The sequence below is a fragment of the Lynx canadensis genome, chromosome E2 (genome assembly GCF_007474595.2).
Source record: "Lynx canadensis isolate LIC74 chromosome E2, mLynCan4.pri.v2, whole genome shotgun sequence".
Lineage (NCBI taxonomy): Eukaryota > Metazoa > Chordata > Mammalia > Carnivora > Felidae > Lynx > Lynx canadensis.
Window position 1 is genome coordinate 13,225,941 of NC_044317.1, and position 20,843 is coordinate 13,246,783.

Below are 20,843 nucleotides of genomic sequence, written 5' to 3' on the forward strand. Positions count from 1 at the left end.
TAATATTGATGTTTCTGGCAAAGTCAGTGAGCTGTACGGGGTCATAAAACTCTTAGTAAATATTTAACAATTACCTGATTATAAATGACAGAGGCTCTTGGAACAGGTGCTGGGGTTGATCTTGTGGGTCTTGATCAAAGCTTAAGAGCTCATAAACTGGAGCTCGTTACCATTCACTGTTTTGATTAGATAATACATTCATATTTTAAACATCTTGTAAAAAGGGGCTGTACTGAAAGTTTTTCTTTTACTCCTGTTTCATAACCACCCAGCACCCTCTCCCATGCACATGTTTTCAGTTTATTGGGTCTAATCTAACTAAACCTGATCCTTGGGAAAGCTGAGGAATATCCCGATACATGGCTGCCCTCATAACTCCCAAAATCTCTGGACTTGACATATGTGCATTTTTCCAGTTCACTTTATTACTCTGACAAGAAGTCCATCAAAATACAGATGTATTTATTTATTTATTAACAAGCATCTTCTTTAAAGGATGCACTATTTCTGGGAATTTCTGAGCTGCCAGTCATTCATACTTTAGTGTGAATTATTCTAATACAGAATTTCTTTATGCAAAATATATGTGTAAAGTATATGCAAGTGTATATATTTCTATATATTATATATATTTGTATATGCTTGTCTTTCCATGAAGAAACATATATATACATATATATATATATATACATACATATGTGTATATATAAAAAATGCTTTGCTACCTCTGCTGAACACAAGTTTACAAACTAGAACACACACTTCATGTCTTGCTTGTCTCACTGAATATATCATACTGTTCTATTGTGTGGTGAATACTCAGGTTGTATCCAGTCTGTTATGATAGACACTGCTTGTACGTGTGGCTTTTTGCAGGTGTATATTATATATGCAGTATAGATTCCCAGAAATGGGATTCTAGGTATCTGCATTTGTAATTTCAGGAGATATTGGCAACTTGTCCTTCATCATAAGGTTAGTACCCATGTGCACCTCTGCCAGCTTTGGATGAGAAGTTACTATTTTCCCACATCTTCGCTGATGCAATAAATTGTCACATCACTGGACTTTTACCAATCTGATAGGTGAAAAATTGCCCCAACAGAGTCTTAATTTAAATTTGTTATGAAAAGTTTTAAACTCATGACAGATATCTTTAAGGACCATTTCTATTTCTTTTTCTGTGGTTGATTTACTCATATTCTTTCTTTGCTTTTTTTGGGGGGGGGGTTAAAATTAAACATTTTTCAGTTTTATTGAGATATAATTAACATACATTGTATAGATTTATTTAAAAAATTTTTTTAATGTTTTTATTTATTTTTGAGGGACAGAGGGAGACAGAACATGAGCAGGGGAGGGGCAGAGAGAGACACACACAGAATCTGAAGCAGGCTTCAGGCTCTGAGCTGTCAGCACACAGCACAACATGGGGCTTGAACCCACAAACCATGAGATCATGACCTGAGCTGAAGTCAGATGCTTAACCCACTGAGCCACCCAGGCTCCCCTACATCATATAAATTTAAGGTGTATAGCGTAATGGTTTGACTTACATACATTGTGAAACGACTACCACAATAAATTTATTTTTCATTTGTTTTTAAAAATTTAATTCCAGTGTAATTAATATACAGTGTTATATTAGTTTCAGGTGTACAATATAGTGATTCAACACTTTTATACATCACTCAGTGTCATCACGATAAGTGTACTCTTAATCCCCATCACTTATTTCACCCATCTCCCACCTACCACCCCTTTGGTAGCCATCAGTTCTCTGTAGTTAACAGTTTTTTTTTTTTTTTTTTTAAGTTTATTTATTTATTTATTTATTTATTTTATTATTTTGTTTTAATTTTTTTTTTTAACGTTTATTTATTTTTGAGACAGAGAGAGACAGAGCATGAACGGGGGAGGGTCAGAGAGAGAGGGAGACACAGAATCTGAAACAGGCTCCAGGCTCCGAGCTGTCAGCACAGAGCCCGATGCGGGGCTCGAACTCATAGACCGTGAGATCATGACCCGAGCCGAAGTCGGACGCTCAACCGACCAAGCCACCCAGGCGCCCCTATTTATTTATTTTTGAAAGAGAGAGGGGGGAAAGGAAGGAAGGAAGGAAGGAAAGAGAGAGAGAGAGAGAGAGAGAGAGAGAGAGAGAGAGAGAGAGAGAGAGAAAGAAAGAAAGAAAGAAAGAAAGAAAGAAAGAAAGAGAGAAAGAAAAAAAAAGAGAAAAAGAGGCAGAGAGAGAGGTAGACAGAGAATCCCAAGCAGGCCCATGCTGTCAGCACAGGGCCTGACATGGGGCTCCAACTCACTAACTATGAGATCATGACCTGACCCAAAATCAAGAGTCTGATGCTTAACTGACTGAGCCACCCAGGCGCCCCAGTTAAGAGTCTCTTCTTTTGCATCTTTTATTCTTTGTCCAGCCTTTGCTTATTTTCAAAATTTGGTAGTTGCCTTTTTTATTTCTAGGAGGTGCTTATCTATTTTAGGGTGATTACCCTTTTACCTTTGATACAAGCTCTGTCGAGTTTAGCATTTTTTTCATTTTGTGGATGCTTTTAGTGTATGTATAATTTTTATTTTTAAGCAGTCAGATTTATCATTCATTTCTTTTATGGCTTCTGAATGTTGACTTACTGGTACAAAAGTCTTCCCCACTTTAAGATAACAGGACATGTCCTTTGTTTTCTTCTATCATTTCCATATTCAGATGTTGATCCATTTGTAATTTATCCTGATGCATGCTGTGAGGTATAGATCCAATCCCCTGCCCCATTGGCTATCTTTTCCTTGTGAAATGAGAAGCTGCTTTATCATTTTAGCTCTTTTTTCATGGTATGGGAGTCTCTTCCAGATTTTGCTAGTCTTTTGCATTGGTTTCTTTTGATTCATGTTCATTCATGTCCCCACTGTTTTGCTTGCTAAGGTTTATAATATTTAAAAATATATATTAATATATGGAAGGACTGCTTCCCTTATTTTTAGTTCTCTTTTGGACTATTCTTGCTTATTTTTCTATTTGAACTTTAAAATCTAATATCTAATTACACACGTGTTGGTGTTTTTATTTGAATTGCTTTAATAAAAACTGAAGTATAACACACATACAAAGAAATGAATAAATTGTAAGTATACAGCTTGATAAGTTATCATAAAGCAAACATATAGTAAACTATTACTCAGATCTAAAACTAGAGCATTAGCAATGTGCAGAAGCCCCCCTAGACCTCAACCTCTTCTGAAAAGTAGTCATCATCCTCATTTCTTATGTCATAGATTGACTTTGTTGTTGTTGTTTTTATATACATGTACTCTTTCATATATGGATGGCTTCTTTGCTCCACAGTATATCTGTGAGGTTTATTTATCTTTTCTCTTGTTGATGGACATTTAAGTTGTTTGAGTTTTTGGCTATCGTGAATAACATGGCTATGGCCGTGGACAACTTTTGGTATAACACTGGGCTTTTGGTGTCCATATATACACATTTCTGTTGGATATTTACTTACAAGAGGAATGTCTGGGCCATGGGATATGCATGTGTTCAACTTCAGAAAATGTCACCAACCCAGTTTTGCAAATAGATGTGTAACAGTTTACCCTCCTTCCAGTGGTGTATGAGTATTCCAGTTATGCCACATCCTTGCAACACTTGGTTTTGTTGGTGTTTTAAATTTCATTCATTCTAGTGTGCCTTTGGTAGTTAATTATGGTTTTAATTTTCACTTCTGTAATGACCGATGAGTTTGAGCACTTTAAATTTTTTTAATGTTTATTATTTTTGAGAGAGAGACACAGAGCATGAGCAGGGGAGGGGTAGAGAGAGAGAGAGAGGGAGGGAGACACAAAATCTGAAGCAGGCTCCAGGCTCTGAGCTGTCAGCACAGAGACTGACACGGGGCTCGAACTGTGAGATCATGATCTGAGCTGAAGTCAGACCCTTAACTGACTGAGCCACCCAGCCGCCCCAAGTTTGAGCACTTTAAAAAATACATGTGTTGGCCACTTAAATATCCTCTTTTGTGAAATGTATTAAGATTGCTTTAACTTTTCACATTAACTTCAGAGAATGGACATATATATTATGATGTTGAACCTTCCTATCCAAGAACATATGTTGTGCCATTAAAAAAAAGAAGAAATCTTCTATGTCCTTCGGTATTGTTTACCGGTTTTTAGTAAATACGTTGCATATTTTTTGATAAGTTTATTCCTAGATGTTTTCTCTTTTTTGTGGACTCTTTTTCTGTCTCTTGTTTGTAGTAGTTTCTTAGTCAAATCTCTTGGATGTTCTAAGCTTATAATCATACCATATATAAATGGAAATAATTTTACCTCTTATCCAATTCTTATATCTCTGATTTTTTTTAGCTTATTTAATTTCACTGACTAGAACCTTCTGTATAATGGTCGTAGGCACATGTGCCTGTGCTCTGACTTTAGTGAGAATGCTTCTGGTGTCTTCCAGTTAAACAAAATACTGGCTTTTATCTGAGTTTTGTTTTACAGTGTTAAGGAATTATTTATTTTCTACTTTAATGAGGATTTTTTAAAATCAGAAAATGGTGTTGAAGTTTGTCAAATGTTTATTACATTTATGGATCTCCTAGAATCTATTATTCTGTTGTATTAAGAAGTTTCCTAATATTGGGGCTCCTGGGTGATTCCGTTGGTTAATTCCACGCTTGATTTCAGCTCAGGTCATGATCTCATGGTTCATAGTGAATTCAAAACCCACCTGGGGTTCTGTGCTGGCAGCATGGAGCCTGCTTGGGATTCTCTCTCTCTCCCCACCCCACCCCGCCCCTCCCCCACTCTTGCATGTGCATGCTCTCTCTCTCAAAATAAATAAATATTTTAAAAAACATTAAAAAATAGAATTTACAAAAAAAGTTTTCCTAATATTGAACCATCCTTGCACTCCTAATAATAAATAAATAAATAAATAAATAAATAAATAAATAAATAAATAAATTCTCTGTGGTCTCTTAATGTGCTATGCCACCCTACTGGAGACACTTTGTTGACTGAGTCAATTGCCACTGTGGAGAGAGTCTGTGGACATTACAGTCATTACATATGGGCTGATGTGGCCTTTCCTGAAGTAAGGAGACATTGGTTTGGTTCTCTTCCAGGAAACCCAGCTCCAAACTCTTTCCTGGTGTAATGGCAATAGAAACTCAGGTTGGTGTGCCTAGGTGGCTCAGTCAGTACAGTATGTAACTGTTGATCTTGGGGTCATGAGTTCAAGCCCCACATTGGGTGTAGAGCTTACTTAAAAAAGAAAAAAGAAACTGGGGTTTTCCAGCAGTTTAGCAATTTAGGAAAAACTGCATGATTTTAGCCTTTTTCATTTTATCTCCGTTGTTATGATTAATTTCAAAACAAAACATCAAAACCCCCCAAAACATAACTAAACAATATTTATTGTACTCAGTTTTGTTTATGTACTACTACAGAGGATGTTGCAATGGGCTTTAGACTCTCTGGGTTATTATAAATACAACTTGGGACTCACTGTCCTAATTTTTCTCAAGAAGGGGGAAAAATGTTAAAAGAGTCTGGGGCTTGGTCACTGGAGGGATGCAGTGCCCAATCCATAGAAGAGGCATCCATGTGGCAGTGCAGCCCGGTGGTTAAGACAGTAGCTTCTAGGCCAGTTTGTCTCGGCTTAAATCCTGACTCCTCAATTTCCTACTACTTGTGTGATCTTAGACAAGTTACTTTACCCCTCTCGTCCTCAGTTTTCTCATCAAAAAGTGAGGATGATAACAGTTCCTACTTCTAGCCTTGTTATGAGGATTCAACAAGTTTAACACATGGCAAGTTCCTTGGCAGTAAATGTGGGAGAGGGGCGCCTGGGTGACTCAGTTGGTTGAGTGTCCAACTCTTGATTTCGGATCAGGTTATGATCTCAGGGTTTGTGAGTTTGGGCCCCACGTTGGGCTGCATGCTGACAGAGTGAAGCCTGCTTGGAATTTTCTCTCTCACCCTCCGATGCTCTCACACTCTCTGTCTCTCTGTCAAAAATAAGTAAATAAACTTTAAAAAACACATGGGAGAGCCTGATTGGGGATTAAAGCATCCAGGGGGGATTGGGCCAGGTGGTTCCCTCCCCCCCCCCCAGTGACCTCCATGACCTTTGCTGCCCTCAGTCCTCATGCAGATGCCTTCAGGGTGTGCTTAGGCAAGTGAGCAGCATGTTCTCAAGAGCAGGGGCTTCTAAGATGAAGCAAAATATGAAGAAAAAAAATGTCCATTTGTCAGCATCTGGGCTACAGAAAGCAAAGGAATGAAAGATTCCTGAAGGTTGATATTTCAGATAATACATTTATAGAGTTAATGAAGAAGAGCTGGCCCAACGCTCTTGGCCCCTGACCAGATTTTTCTGCAGTCTTTAATTCCGAGGCTCCCTCAGAGCAGAATTTCTTCACCATAGGGCAGGTATGTGTTTAACTTCATTAGAATTGACAAACCGTCTTCCGAAATGATTGTACTGGTTTACATTCTCAAGGGTAACGTGTGAGAGTTACAGCTGTTCCCCATCCTCGTGAACTGAGTTATTTTTAGGTGATAGTTATTTGCTGCATAGAGAGGATGACCCTCTGCCGAGGTGTCCCTCCACGGCCCTGTCAGGCTAAAGACCCTCCAGCTACTGGCTTCTACCTCATTCCTGTTTGCTTTGTTGTGTTTTCTGTTATTCTGTTGTTCCAGGGAAGTTTTCACGCACTAAGGTTTGCTGGAGCCCCTTTGTCCCCTATCCCTTTCTTCCAAGAACAACGCTAGTGTGGAGTCTCCACTCTCTGTTCTTCCACTCTTGAGTCTCCTTGCTTGTCAGGGATCAGAGGTTGAGCTTAAGGGCTGGAGGTCAGAGGTCAGAGTTCTTCAGAGGGACAGCAGCAGCTTTCTTAAAGCAGGAGCTGTTTAGAGCGTTCAGGGGTCCCATGTGACCAGTTCCACACTGAGTTTCTTTCTTCTTTCACAATCCAGTAAAGTGTTTTCCTCACAGATCTCTATTGATGGTGCAAAAGCAACAGCAATAAAGGAAATCATTCAAAAATAAAAGAGGAGGCATAAGTTTTCCAAAACTCATTTTTACTGCTATTTATAATAGTGAATAATAATAATGGTAAATACTGAGCTACTGTGCACACTACACCAGCTCATGTTCTGAGCTTTCCATACACAGAAACTCTGCAAATCCCCACATAACCCTTTGAGGCTGGAATTTGATATCAAGCGCATTTTACAGATGAGCCTGAGGCGAGAAGAGAATCTTCACCTCTCCTGCTGCAAGGTGGAGCCAGAATTCGAACTCAGGCATTTGTAGCTTCAGAGTCTCTATCTTACCTGCATGTTTTTTCCTTAGGTCATTTCCTTAGGTCCATTTTAGAAACTTAGCTCATATTTGTTTAAATATTGCCTGCCATAAATGGATGGTCACAAAAATGAATGATAACATAACGTAATTCTAACATGTTCTTGTTTCTCCTCCCTCATTCCCATTTTTTAAAAATGGTTTGTGGTTTTGGTCTCATGGTTAAGAAAATTTTGTCCACCTGAAAGCCACAAAGATCTACTCCTAGGTTTTCTTCCAGAATTTTTGTAGTTTTAGGTTATTTGTCCGGGGATGTTCAATAGTTTCTGCAGTACTGGTTGAAAGGACTCCTTTGTCCTGTTTTCTCTGAGTCTGGCTTTTCTCAGTAAATGGGAGGGTTAATTCACAGAGGTGCCACAAGGAGAAAAAGGCATAATCATTTTGCTATACCAGACGTAAACCCACTGGCACATGGTTAGCACTCAAAAAATAGCAATTAGTTCTCAGATTATGCCAACTGCTTTCCTGTGGTTTGACATTAAAGTCATTTCCAGTTTTCTTTCTTCAAATGTAAATAGCAATGCAATAGATATTACAGGCGTCCAGCTTTCCTTCTTCTTTAAAATTATTTTAGGGTATATTTATGGATCTTTATCCATACTACAAGTTAGTGCTAAAAGTGTTTGGACCCCTGCACTCTGGAAACCATGCATTGCTTTTGACACAGCCCTACTTCCAACCAGAGGGAGCTTCTTGGAAGGTTAAGAATTGGAATCATTGCCTTCCCTTGGAAACCTTTCCTGTCTCCTGACCCCACACTCAGCCCAGAGTCCCCTGGTTAGTGTTCCTCATCTTCTCTTTAACTGCACACACTTTCCTATGATACTGTTTTCTACGCAGTTATTTACCTGTTGCCTCCCCCACTGGTCTGTGTGCTTCTTACTGGAATCATAACTTACTCGTTCCTAGCACAGTGGCTGCGCATAGTAGACGCTTAGTACAATGGTCACTATAAGAATGGCATCGAGTACTGCTACTGGGTGGGTGGACTCCTCTGAGACGAGCCTTCTGATAACAGCATTCTTTCACCTTGCTTCCATGACATCTCTTCGTTTATAGTTTTCTCTAAGTGCGGCATTGTAGCCCTGGTTAATGTTGGATGGTGTTACAGGATGCCCGGATTCTGCATTAAGTAACATTGGATCCCAGACTGAGGAAATTACTTTCTGTTCTTTTTCAACCCTTCTTTCCTAGGAAGGGTTTCTCAGCCTGAGCGCTATTGACATTTGTGGCTGGAAAATTCTTTGCCATTGGGGGCTGCTCTGTGCATTGTAGGGTGTTTGCGGCATCTCTGGCCTACATGCACTAAATGCCAGTAGCAGCCCCACCCTTAGTTGTGACAACCAAAAATACCTCTTGACATTGCCAGATATCACCTGGGGGACAGAGCCCAGCTCCTGGTTGAGAACTACTACTCTGGGGAAAAGAGTCTGTGCCAATATATTTTAAACACTGTTCTAACCCTTGCTCATCTCTCTTTTCCGAAAAGAGGGAGCCAGATCCCTAGCTCAGAGCCTTCAGCAGGCAAAGCTTTCTCACCAGGACTTAATGACATTGTTTTGCTTTCCTTGATGTCCCTTTTCCATTTTGGCAAGCAAGAACTCTTTTTCTTTTGATGAAAGTGTTATAAAGTTTTCTTTACAAATTAATTTAAGTAAAAAGGTGAGTACATCTAGAAGAATATATCTCAGTATATATAAATATGGCCCAAACAGTGTTGTGCTAGACACCTGGCTCCGAGAAGAGGCTGTGTAACTCATCTTCCTGTTTCAGCGCTTCGGTCATCTGTGGTACTGGGCAGGTGTTCATGTTTTGTTTCATCCAAGACAATATGCCAGCTTGGGTGATGCCCTAGGGATCTGGCATGGGTGCCAAGCCTCCCAGATGGGCTGCTACTGGTGATTAAATACATGCAGCACCTGCCAGAAATGTTCAGCTTGCTGCAACCATTTGGTCTGTGGACCCAGGAATGGTTCTTACTGATAGAATCTTCCAGGTGACTTTGGATCACAAGGGTTAAGGCACTGCATGTCTGGGTCCCACCCAGTTTTGTCTGGGAAACAAGCATTTGAAAACAGATCACACAGGCCTGAAGCCCTTTCTGATTTCATAGAGAGGTTGGATGTGGGAGGAAAGCAAACATTTCCATCCTATCAGACATCTTGGTAAAACTGCTAATTGGTTGCTGCCTCTGCTTGCTTTGTGGGAAAAGGCTTGATCAGATAGCAAAGTAAGTGAGAATATCACACTTAGGAACCCTTGATGAATTAATGGGTGTAGACATTAAGCACCAGTGGCTGTCAACATCAGAAAAGAATGAATATCAGAGACATTACACACCTCCTGTTGAAATATCCCAGTTCCACTTATAGTGGGGACAAAGGGTTTGAGTCTGAGCCAGTTGCCAATATGCAGAAACAGAGGACAAAGGAACGTATTGAATTATACCGTGAGTGTGCAGTCAACAAAGTCTGGACTGGAGATACTCTAGAGAGCAAATATCCTGGGTTCCTCAACAGATGAATTATAAGAGAAAGAATGGGATGGAGGAGAAACCCCATAGATTAAAAGAGATGTAAAAGTTATGTGAAATTTTAAAAAAGGACAAAGCTTAAAAACTATAGTGTTGAGGGATGCACACTTGATAAAAAGTGTGGTTGATAAAGCCATAAAGAAACCAACAATGTGAATGCTATTATGGGATGGTGGTTACTTTTTTTGGGAGAGCTGTGATTGGGATAGGTCTCATGGCTTTTTGGGTGCCTGGCCAACCTTTCTATTTCTTGATTGGGTGGTTGTTGTAAGGCATGGTTGTCTGTACATTTGTTTTATGCTATATGTATCTGTGTTTATTTTAAATATTTAATATGTTAATATTTTATTTTAAATATTTTATTTTGTATTATTATTATTTTTAAGTAATCTCTGCACCTGGCATGGGGCTCAAACTTACAATCCCGAGATCAAGAGTCACATACTCTAGTTACTGAGCAAGCCAGGCAACCTGATGTGTGTTTTATTTTAAAATAAAAAGTTTTTAAAAAGCAGTATGTTTTAAAAAATAATATGCAACCTTTTGTAGGCAAAAAGACAAACTATGAAAAACATGATTCTATTTTAAAATATAAAAAGTTTAAGGATAAAGCTAATAAAAATGTTTTATCTCAAGGGAGAGAGAAATAATGTGGGAGAAAGATAGGGACTGGAAGCTAGAACTTTCTGAACATACTTTTTATAGTCTGTATTTAGCAATTATGTGTTTTATATAATTAAAATGAAAAAAAATTAAATCCCTAAAAATAACAAACACATGGAAATGCATGGTTCTTTGACTAACAGTTCCATTGGGGAGATAACTAAAGATAGAAGAAAATAGAAAAATCTTAAACTGCATGGACTTGTCTTTTTTTTTTTTATTTTTTAAATTTTATTTTTTATTTTTTAAAATTTGCATCCAAATTAGTTAGCATATAGTGCAACAATGATTTCAGGAGTAGATTCCTTAGTGCCCCTCACCCATTTAGCCCATCCCCCCTCCCACAACAACTCCAGTAAACCCTCTGTTTGTTCTCTGTATTTATGAGTCTCTTCTGTTTTGTCCCCCTCCCTGTTTTTATATTATTTTTATTTCCCTTCCCTTATGTTCATCTATTTTGTCTCTTAAAGTCCTCATATGAGTGAAGTCTTATGTTTTTTGTCTTTCTCTGACTAATTTCACTTAGCATAATACCCTCCAGTTCCATCCATGTAGTTGGAAATGGCAAGATTTCATTCTTTTTGATTGCCGAGTAATACTCCATTGTGTGTGTGTGTGTATGTATGTATATATATATATACCGCATCTTCTTTATCCATTCATCCATCGGTGGACATTTGGGCTCTTTGCATACTTTGGCTATTGTTGATAGTGCTGCTATAAACATAGGGGTGCACGTGTCCCTTTGAAACATGTCCCTTCGAAACACCTGTATCCCGTGGATAAATGCCTAGTACTGCAATTGCTGGGTTGTAGGGTAGTTCTATTTTTAGTTTTTTGAGGAACCTCCATCCTGTTTTCCAGAGTGGCTGCACCGGTTTGCATTTCCACCAGCATTGCAAAAGAGATCCTCTTTCTTTGCATCCTCGCCAACATCTGTTGTTGCCTGAGTTGTAAATGTTAGCCATTCTGACAGGTGTGACTTGGATCTCATTGTGGTTTTGGTTTGTATTTCTCTGATGATGAGTGATGTTGAGCATTTTCATCTGTCGGTTGGCCATCCGGATGTCTTCTTTGGAGAAGTGACTCTTCATGTCTTTTGCCCATTTCTTCACTGGTTGTTTGTTTTTTGGGTGTTGAGTTTGGTAAGTTCTTCATAGATGTTGGATACTAACTCTTTATCTGATATGTCGTTTGCAAATATCTTCTCCCATTCTGTCGGTTGCCTTTTAGTTTTGCTGATTGTTTCCTTCACTGTGCAGAAGCTTTTTATTTTGATGAGGTCCCAGTAGTTCATTTTTGCTTTCATTTCCCTTGCCTCCAGAGACGTGTTGAGTAAGAAGTTGCTGTGGCCAAGATCAAAGAGGTTTTTGCCTGCTTTCTCCTCGAGGAGTTTGATGGCTCCCTGTCTTACATTGAGGTCTTTCATCCATTTTGAGTTTATTTTTGTGTATAGTGTAAGAAAGTGGTCCAGGTTAATTCTTCTGCATGTCGCTGTCCAGTTTTCCCAGCACCACTTGCTGAAGAGACTGTCTTTTTTCCATCGGATATTCTTTCCTGCTTTGTCACAGATTAGTTGGCCACGTATTTGTGGGTCCATTTCTGGGCTATTCTGTTCCATTGATCTGAGTGTCTGTTCTTGTGCCAGTACCATACTGTCTTGATGATTACAGCTTTTGTGGTATAGCTTGAAGTCCAGGATTGTGATGCCTCCTGCTTTGGTTTTCTTTTTCTGGCTATTCGGGGTCTTTTCTGGTTCCATACAAACTTTAGGATTGTTAGTTCTAGCTCTGTGAAGAATGCTGGTGTTATTTTGATAGGGATTGCATTGAATATGTAGATTGCTTTGGGTAGTATCTACATTTTAACAGTATTTGTTCTTCCTATCCAGGAGCATGGAATCTTTTTCCATTTTTTTGTGTCTTCTTCAATTTCTTTCATAAGTTTTCTGTAGTTTTCAGTGTATAGAGTTTTCACCTCTTTGGTTATATTTATTCCTAGGTATTTTACGGTTTTTGGTGCAACTATAAATGGGATCGATTCCTTGATTTCTGTTTCTGTTGCTTCATTGTTGGTGTATAGGAATGCAACCGATTTCTGTGCGTTGATTTTATATCCTGCCACTTTGCTGAATTCATGAATCAATTGTAGCAGTTTTTTGGTGGAATATTTTGGGTTTTCCATATAGAGTATCATGTCATCTGCGAAGAGTGAAAGTTTGACCTCCTCCTGGTCGATTTGGATGCCTTTTATTTCTTTGTGTTGTCTGATTGCAGAGGCTAAGACTTCCAATATGTTGAATAACAGTAGCAAGAGTGGACATCCCTGTCTTGTTCCTGACCTTAGGGGGAAAGCTCTCAGTTTTCCCCATTGAGGATGATATTAGTGTTGGGTCATTCATATATGGCTTTTATGATCTCAGGGTAGCATGGACTTGTCTTATTAAGTTACAATATCAGTGTTAGGGGCACCTGGGTGGCTTAGTGGGTTAAGCGTCTGACTTAGGCTCAGGTCATGCATGATCTCATGGTTCGTGGGTTTGAGCCCTGCATCAAGCTCTGTGCTGATAGCTCAGAGCCTGAAGCCTGCTTCAGATTCTGTGTCTCCCTCTCTCTCTGCCCCTCCCCTGCTCGCACTCCGTCTCTCTCTTTCAAAAATAAATAAACATTTAGGGTGCCTGGGTGGTTCAGTCGGTTAAGCACCCGACTTCAGCTCAGGTCATGATCTCATAGCTCGTGAGTTTGAGCCCTGTGTTGGGCTCTGTGCTGACAGCTCAGAGCCTGGAGCCTGCCTCAGATTCTATGCCCTCCTCTCTTTCTGTCCCTTCCCCATTTGTGCTCTATCTCAAAAATAAATAAATATTTAAAAAGTGTTAAAAAACCAAAATAAACGCTTAAAAAATTATAATATCAGTGTTACCATTTTGAAACTACTATCCATATAGAAGGATAAAACAAGTAATCATCTTAAGTCTCATTAAGAAACAAGATTTTCAGCACAAGACAAAAGAAATGCAAATAATTCAAAGAAGAAGTTAAAAAAAACCCTTATAATTCTAATGACTTAGCTATAAGTTAATGATTTATTTTTCTGTTTCTTAAAAACTTTAACTGCCTAGGTCTGTCCACCTGAAAAGCCTATAGACACTGAATCAGGTAGTCATAAGCACTCCTGGTATTCAGGGTGTGGTTTCTAAGTACCAGTCCCCGCTAAAAGAGTTCCTTGGAAACGTAGCTGATTTCTAGTCTAAGGCAGAAATGTCCAAGATGAGGCTGGAATCTCAGTCATACTTGAAAGCAAGGAAGTTATTGAAGACTCCTGGAGCCCTGTCAGTAGGACAGGACCTTACTGGAAGGAGCTCCCACTAGCCTAATGATGAAATAATTTGAACATCAAGAAGAATAACAAAAGCCACTTTGGAAAACAGCTTGACAATTTCTTATTGTTTAATCTCCAGCTATCATATGACCTAGTGACTCACTCCTAGGTATTTCCCTAACAAAAATAAAAATATATGTCCACTGAAGGACCATCTGGATGCCAATGTATATAGCTTTATTCATACTTGCAAAAACCTGGAAACAACACAAATGTCTGTCAACTCAGAAATGGATAAACAAACTGTGGAATAAATAGGATTACTACTCAGTAATAAAAGGAACAGACTGCTGCTACACTCAGCAATGTGTTGAATCCCCAACACATTTACTAAATGAAAGACGACACAACAGAAATGGCACCATACTATATAATTCTGTTTATATAATATTTTTTGGGAGAAACCTTACTAGGGACAGCATTTGGATAAATGATTGCCAGAAGTGTAGGGTGGGGCAGGGGATTGGCTGCAAAGGGATACAAGGGAAGTTTTTGGGGTGATAGAAATGTTCCAGATCTTAAAATAATGTGTTGGTGTATATAGTTATTAAAACTCATCCAACTGTACACTTAAAGAGGATGAACTTTAGTGTGTGTCAATTATTCCTCAATAAACCTGACTTAAAAGTAACTTTAATGGGTTGAAATATGTAAATAAAAAATTAATAAATTTAAAATGATACTGAAAAATCATCATTAATTACCTTTGGAGGATTCTAGGAAAGAACTCATTCTGAAAACTGGTAGGTAAGTCAAAGGAAAGAATCAGACTTTTATCCTGAGTTTTCCATACAGACCAAACTTTGAGATAAGAAAATAGATGGGGAGGGAAGGTTCTCCATTCTAGGAGGATCACGTTAATATAAACGTAGAAGGAAAGATACAAGCATCGAGGCACCACCTGGATTGACTAATGGAACACTGATGAGAGCTAGAATCTTCACTGTTTGATGAAAGGTAAAAGGCTGATAGAGAACTTTGTAATAGATGAATCATGGAGAAAGAACACGACATTAGCTCACTGAGATGAGAAAACATTTTGTGCCTCCTGCTGGAAGGCAATATGTCCTGTGAAAATTATACTCAAACCCAATAAAGCTTTTTGAATATTGAGGTATGCAGAGATAAATATGTTGAATGACATTCCAAGGATGCAATCAGCCAGATCCAGAATGTGGTAAGTCTATAGGACATTGACCCCATTGCTTCAGCAACAACAAAAAGGGAAAGTAAACTTTTAGAGATTAAAAAATCTTAAGAGTTCAGAACTTGCTACAGATCTACAGACCTACAGAAATCAAGCTAGCGTGGTACTGACATAGAGGTAGATGGACATCTAGATCTATGGTCAACTGAGTTTTGCTGAGGATGCCAGCCAGTGAAGGAATAATGGTCATTTAAAAAAAAAAAATGGTCCTCGCCCACCAACGCAAGTTATTCAAGACAGCACAGGGGAAGTGCCCTACAGTTCCGCACCACTCCAGGGACTATCCAAAATGACAAAACGGAAGAATTCCCCTCAAAAGAATCTCCAGGAAATAACGGCAGCTAATGAACTGGATTTAAACAATATAACAGAAAGTGAATTTAGAATAGTAGTCATAAAATTAATCGCTGGGCTTGAAAACAGTATAGAGGACAGCAGAGAATATATTGCTACAGAGATCAAGGGACTAAGGAACAACCAGGAGGAGCTAAAAAATGCTATAAATGAGCTGCAAAATAAAATGGAGACAACCACAGCTCAGATTGAAGAGGCAGAGGAGAGAATAGGTGAATTAGAAGATAAAATTATGGAAAAAGAGGAAGCTGAGAAAAAGAGAGAGAAAAAAAATCCAGGAGTATGAAGGGAGAATTAGAGAACTAAGTGATGCACTAAAGAGAAATAATCTACGTGTAATTGGTATTCCAGAGGAGGAAGAGAGAGGGAAAGGTGCTGAAGGTGTACTTGAAGAAATAATAGCTGAGAACTTCCCTGATCTGGGGAAGGAAAAAGGCATTGAAATCCAAGAGGCACAGAGAATTCCCTTCAGACGTAACTTGAATCAATCTTCTGCACGACATATCATAGTGAAACTGGCAAAATACAAGGATAAAGAGAAAATTCTGAAAGCAGCTAGGGATAAACGTGCTCTAACGTATAAAGGGAGACCGGTAAAACTCGTGATGGATCTCTCTACTGAAACTTGGCAGGCCAGAAAGGAATGGCAGGAAATCTTCAATGTGATGAACAGCAAAAATATGGAGCTGAGAATCCTTTATCCAGCAAATCTGTCATTTAGAATAGAAGGAGAGATAAAGGTCTTCCCAAACAAACAAAAACTGAAGGAATTCATCACCACTAAACCAGCCCTACAAGAGATCCTAAGGGGGATCCTGTGAGACAAAGTACCAGAGACATCGCTACAAGCATGCAACCTACAGACATCACAATGACTCTAAACTCATACCTTTCTATAATAACGCTGAATGTAAATGGACTAAGTGCGCCAACCAAAAGACATAGGGTATCAGAATGGATAAAAAAAACAAGACCCATCTATTTTCTGTCTACAAGAGACTTGTTTTAGACATGAGGGCACCCTCAGATTGAAAGTGAGGGGATGGAGAACTATTTACCATGCTACTGGAAGTCAAAAGAGAGCTGGAGTAGCCATACTTCTATCAGACAAACTAGACTTTAAATTAAAGGCTGTAACAAGAGATGAAGAAGGGAATTATATAATCATTACAGGGTCTATCCATCAGGAAGAGCTAACAATTATAAATGTCTATGTGCCGAATATGGGAGCCCCCAAATATATAAAACAATTACTCACAAACATAAGCAACCTTATTGATAAGAATGTGATAATTGCAGGGGACTTTAACACCCCCACATACAACAATGGATAGATCATCTAGACACACAGTCAATAAAGAAACAAGGGCCCTGAATGATATATTGGATCAGATGGACTTAACAGATATATTTAGAACTCTGCATCACAAAGCAACAGAATATACTTTCTTCTCAGGTGCACATGGAACATTCTCCAAGATAGATCACATACTGGGTCACAAAACAGCCCTTCATAAGTATAAGAATTGAGATCATACCATGCATACTTTTGGACCACAATGCTATGAAGCTTGAAATCAACCAAAGGAAAAAGTCTGGAAAACCTCCAAAAGCATGGAGGTTAAAGAACACCCTAGTAAAGAATGAATGGGTCAACCAGGCAATTAGAGAAGAAATTAAAAAATATATGGAAACAATCAAAAATGAAAATACAACAATCCAAATGCTTTGGGATGCAGCGAAGGCAGTCCTGAGAGGAAAATACATTGCAATCCAGGCCTATCTCAAGAAACAAGAAAAATCCCAAATACAAAATGTAACAGAACACCTAAAGGAAATAGAAGCAGAACAGCAAAGACACCCCAAACCCAGCAGAAGAAGAGAAATAATAAAGATCAGAGCAGAAATACACAATATAGAATCTAAAAAAAACTGTAGAGCAGATAAATGAAACCAAGAGTTGCTTTTTTGAAAAAATAAACAAAATTGATAAACCTCTAGCAAGGCTTCTCAAAAAGAAAAGGGAGATGACCCAAATAGATAAAATCATGAATGAAAATGGAATTATTACAACCAATCCCTCAGAAATACAAGCAATTATCAGGGAATACTATGAAAAACTATATGCCAACAAACTGGACAACCTGGAAGAAATGGACAAATTCCTAAACACCCACACACTTCCAAAACTCAATCAGGAGGAGCTAGAAAGCGTGAACAGACCCATAACCAGTGAAGAAATTGAATCAGCTATCAAAAATGTCCCAACAAATAAGAGTCCAGGACCAGATGGCTTCCCAGGGGAGTTCTACCAGACGTTTAAAGCAGAGATAATACCTATCCTTCTCAAGCTATTCCAAAAAATAGAAAGGGAAGGAAAACTTCCAGACTCATTCTATGAAGCCAGTATTACTTTGATTCCTAAACCAGACAGAGACCCAATAAAAGAGAACTACAGGCCAATATCCCTGATGAATATGGATGCAAAAATTCTCAATAAGATACTAGCAAATCGAATTCAACAGCATATAAAAAGAATTGTTCACCATGATCAAGTGGGACTCTTTCCTGGGCTGCAGGGCTGGTTCAACATTTGCAAATCAATCAATGTGTTACATCACATTAATAAAAGAAAAGGTAAGAACCATATGATCCTGTCAATTGATGCAGAAAAAGCATTTGACAAAATTCAGCATCCCTTCTTAATAAAAACCCTCGAGAAAGTCGGGATAGAAGGAACATACTTAAAGATCATAAAAGCCACTTATGAAAAGCCCACAGCTAACATCATCCTCAATGGGGAAAAACTGAGAGCTTTTTCCCTGAGACCAGGGACACGACAGGGATGTCCACTCTCACCGCTGTTGTTTAACACAGTGTTGGAAGTGCTAACATTAGCAATCAGACAACAAAAGGAAATCAAAGGCATCAAAATTGGCAAAGATGAAGTTAAGCTTTCACTTTTTGCAGATGACATGATATTATATGTGGAAAATCCGATAGATTCCACCAAAAGTCTGTTAGAACTGATACATGAATTCAGCAAAGTCGCAGGATACAAAATCAATGTACAGAAATCAGTTGCATTCTTATACACTAATAATGAAGCCACAGAAAGACAAATAAAGAAACTGATCCCATTCACAATTGCACCAAGAAGCATAAAATACCTAGGAATAAATCTAACCAAAGATGTACAAGATCTGTATGCTGAAAACTATACAAAGCTTAGGAAGGAAATTGAAGAAGATATAAAGAAATGGAAAAACATTCCGTGCTCATGGGTTGGAAGAATAAATATTGTCAAAATGTCAATACTACCCAAAGCTATCTACACATTCAATGCAATCCCAATCAAAATTGCACCAGCATTCTTCTCGAAGCTAGAACAAGCAATCCTAAAATTCATATGGAACAACAAAAGGCCCCGAATAGCCAAAGTAATTTTGAAGAAGACCAAAGCAGGAGGCATCACAATCCCAGACTTTAGCCTCTACTACAAAGCTGTAATCATCAAGACAGCATGGTTTTGGTACAAAAACAGACACATAGACCAATGGAATAGAATAGAAACCCCAGAATTAGACCCACAAAAGTATGGCCAACTAATCTTTGGCAAAGCAGGAAAGAATATCCAATGGTAAAAAGACAGTCTCTTTAACAAATGGTGCTGGGAGAACTGGACAGTAACATGCAGAAGGTTGAAACTAGACCACTTTCTCACACCATTCACAAAAATAAACTCAAAATGGATAAGGGACCTGAATGTGAGACAGGAAGCCATCAAAACCCTAGAGGAGAAAGCAGGAAAAAACCTCTCTGACCTCAGCCATAGCAATTTCTTACTTGACACATCCCCAGAGGCAAGGGAATTAAAAGCAAAATGAACTCTTGGGACCTCATGAAGATAAAAAGCTTCTGCACAGCAAAAGAAACAATCAACAAAACTAAAAGGCAACCCACGGAATGGGAAAAGATATTTGCAAATGACATATCGGACAAAGGGCTAGTATCCAAAATCTATAAAGAGCTCACCAAACTTCACACCCGAAAAACAAATAATCCAGTGAAGAAATGGGCAAAAAACATGAATAGACACTTCTCTAAAGAAGACATCCGGATGGCCAACAGGCACATGAAAAGATGCTCAATGTCGCTCCTCATCAGGGAAATACAAATCAAAACCACACTCAGATATCACCTCATGCCAGTCAGAGTGGCCAAAATGAACAAACCAGGAGACTATAGATTCTGGAAAGGATGTGGAGAAACAGGAGCCCTCTTGCACTGTTGGTGGGAATGCAAACTGGTGCAGCCACTCTGGAGAACAGTGTGGAGTTTCCTCAAAAAATCAAAAATAGACCTACCCTATGACCCAGCAGTAGCACTGCTAGGAATTTACCCAAGGGATACAGGAGTACTGATACATAGGGGCACTTGGACCCCAATGTTTATAGCAGCACTCTGAACAATAGCCAAATTATGGAAAGAGCCTAAATGTCCATCAACTGATGAATGGATAAAGAAATTGTGGTTTATATACACCATGGAGTACTACGTGGCAATGAGAAAGAATGAAATAGGGCCTTTTGTAGCAACGTGAATGGAACTGGAGAGTGTTATGCTAAGTGAAATAAGCCATACAGAGAAAGATACCATATGGTTTCACTCTTATGTGGACCCTGAGAAACTTAACAGGAACCCATGGGGGAGGGGAAGGAAAAAAAAGAGAGAGAGGTTAGAGTGGGAGAGAGCCAAAGCATAAGAGACTGTTAAAAACTGAGAACAAACTGAGGGCTGATGGGGGGTGGGAGGGAGGGAAGGGTGGGTGATGGGTATTGAAGAGGGCATCTTTTGGGATGAGCACTGGGTGTTGTATGGAAACCAATTTGACAATAAATTTCATATAGTAAAAAAAAATGGTGCTCGGACAGCTGGCCACATGAAAAAGAATGAAGTTGGGCTCTTAGCTCACATCATATACAAAAATTAACTCCAGATCTATCACAGACTTAAATGTAAGAGCTACAACTATAAACCTCTTAGAATGAAACATATATAAATCTTTGTGACCTTGGATTAGGCTACAGTTTCTTAGATGGGACACCAAAAGCAAAGACAACCAAAAAAGAAAAAAAAAAAGATAAACTGGACTTCATCAAATTTAAAAACTTTGGTGCATGCTGGGACACTATCAAGAAAGTGAAAAGACAACCCACAAAATGGGAGAACATAGTTACAAATCATGTATCTGATGAGAGTCTAGAACCCAGAATGTATAAAGAGCTTTTACAACTCAAAAATAAAAAGGTAGGGATGCC

The 20,843-nt window shown here is 38.7% G+C and overlaps 1 protein-coding gene across 6 annotated transcripts in view; it reads left to right on the forward strand.

Moving 5' to 3' along the window:
* The window catches only part of IL34 (interleukin 34), an 80,333-nt gene that overhangs the window by 37,890 nt on the left and 21,600 nt on the right, over window positions 1-20,843 (forward strand). The window lies entirely within an intron of this gene.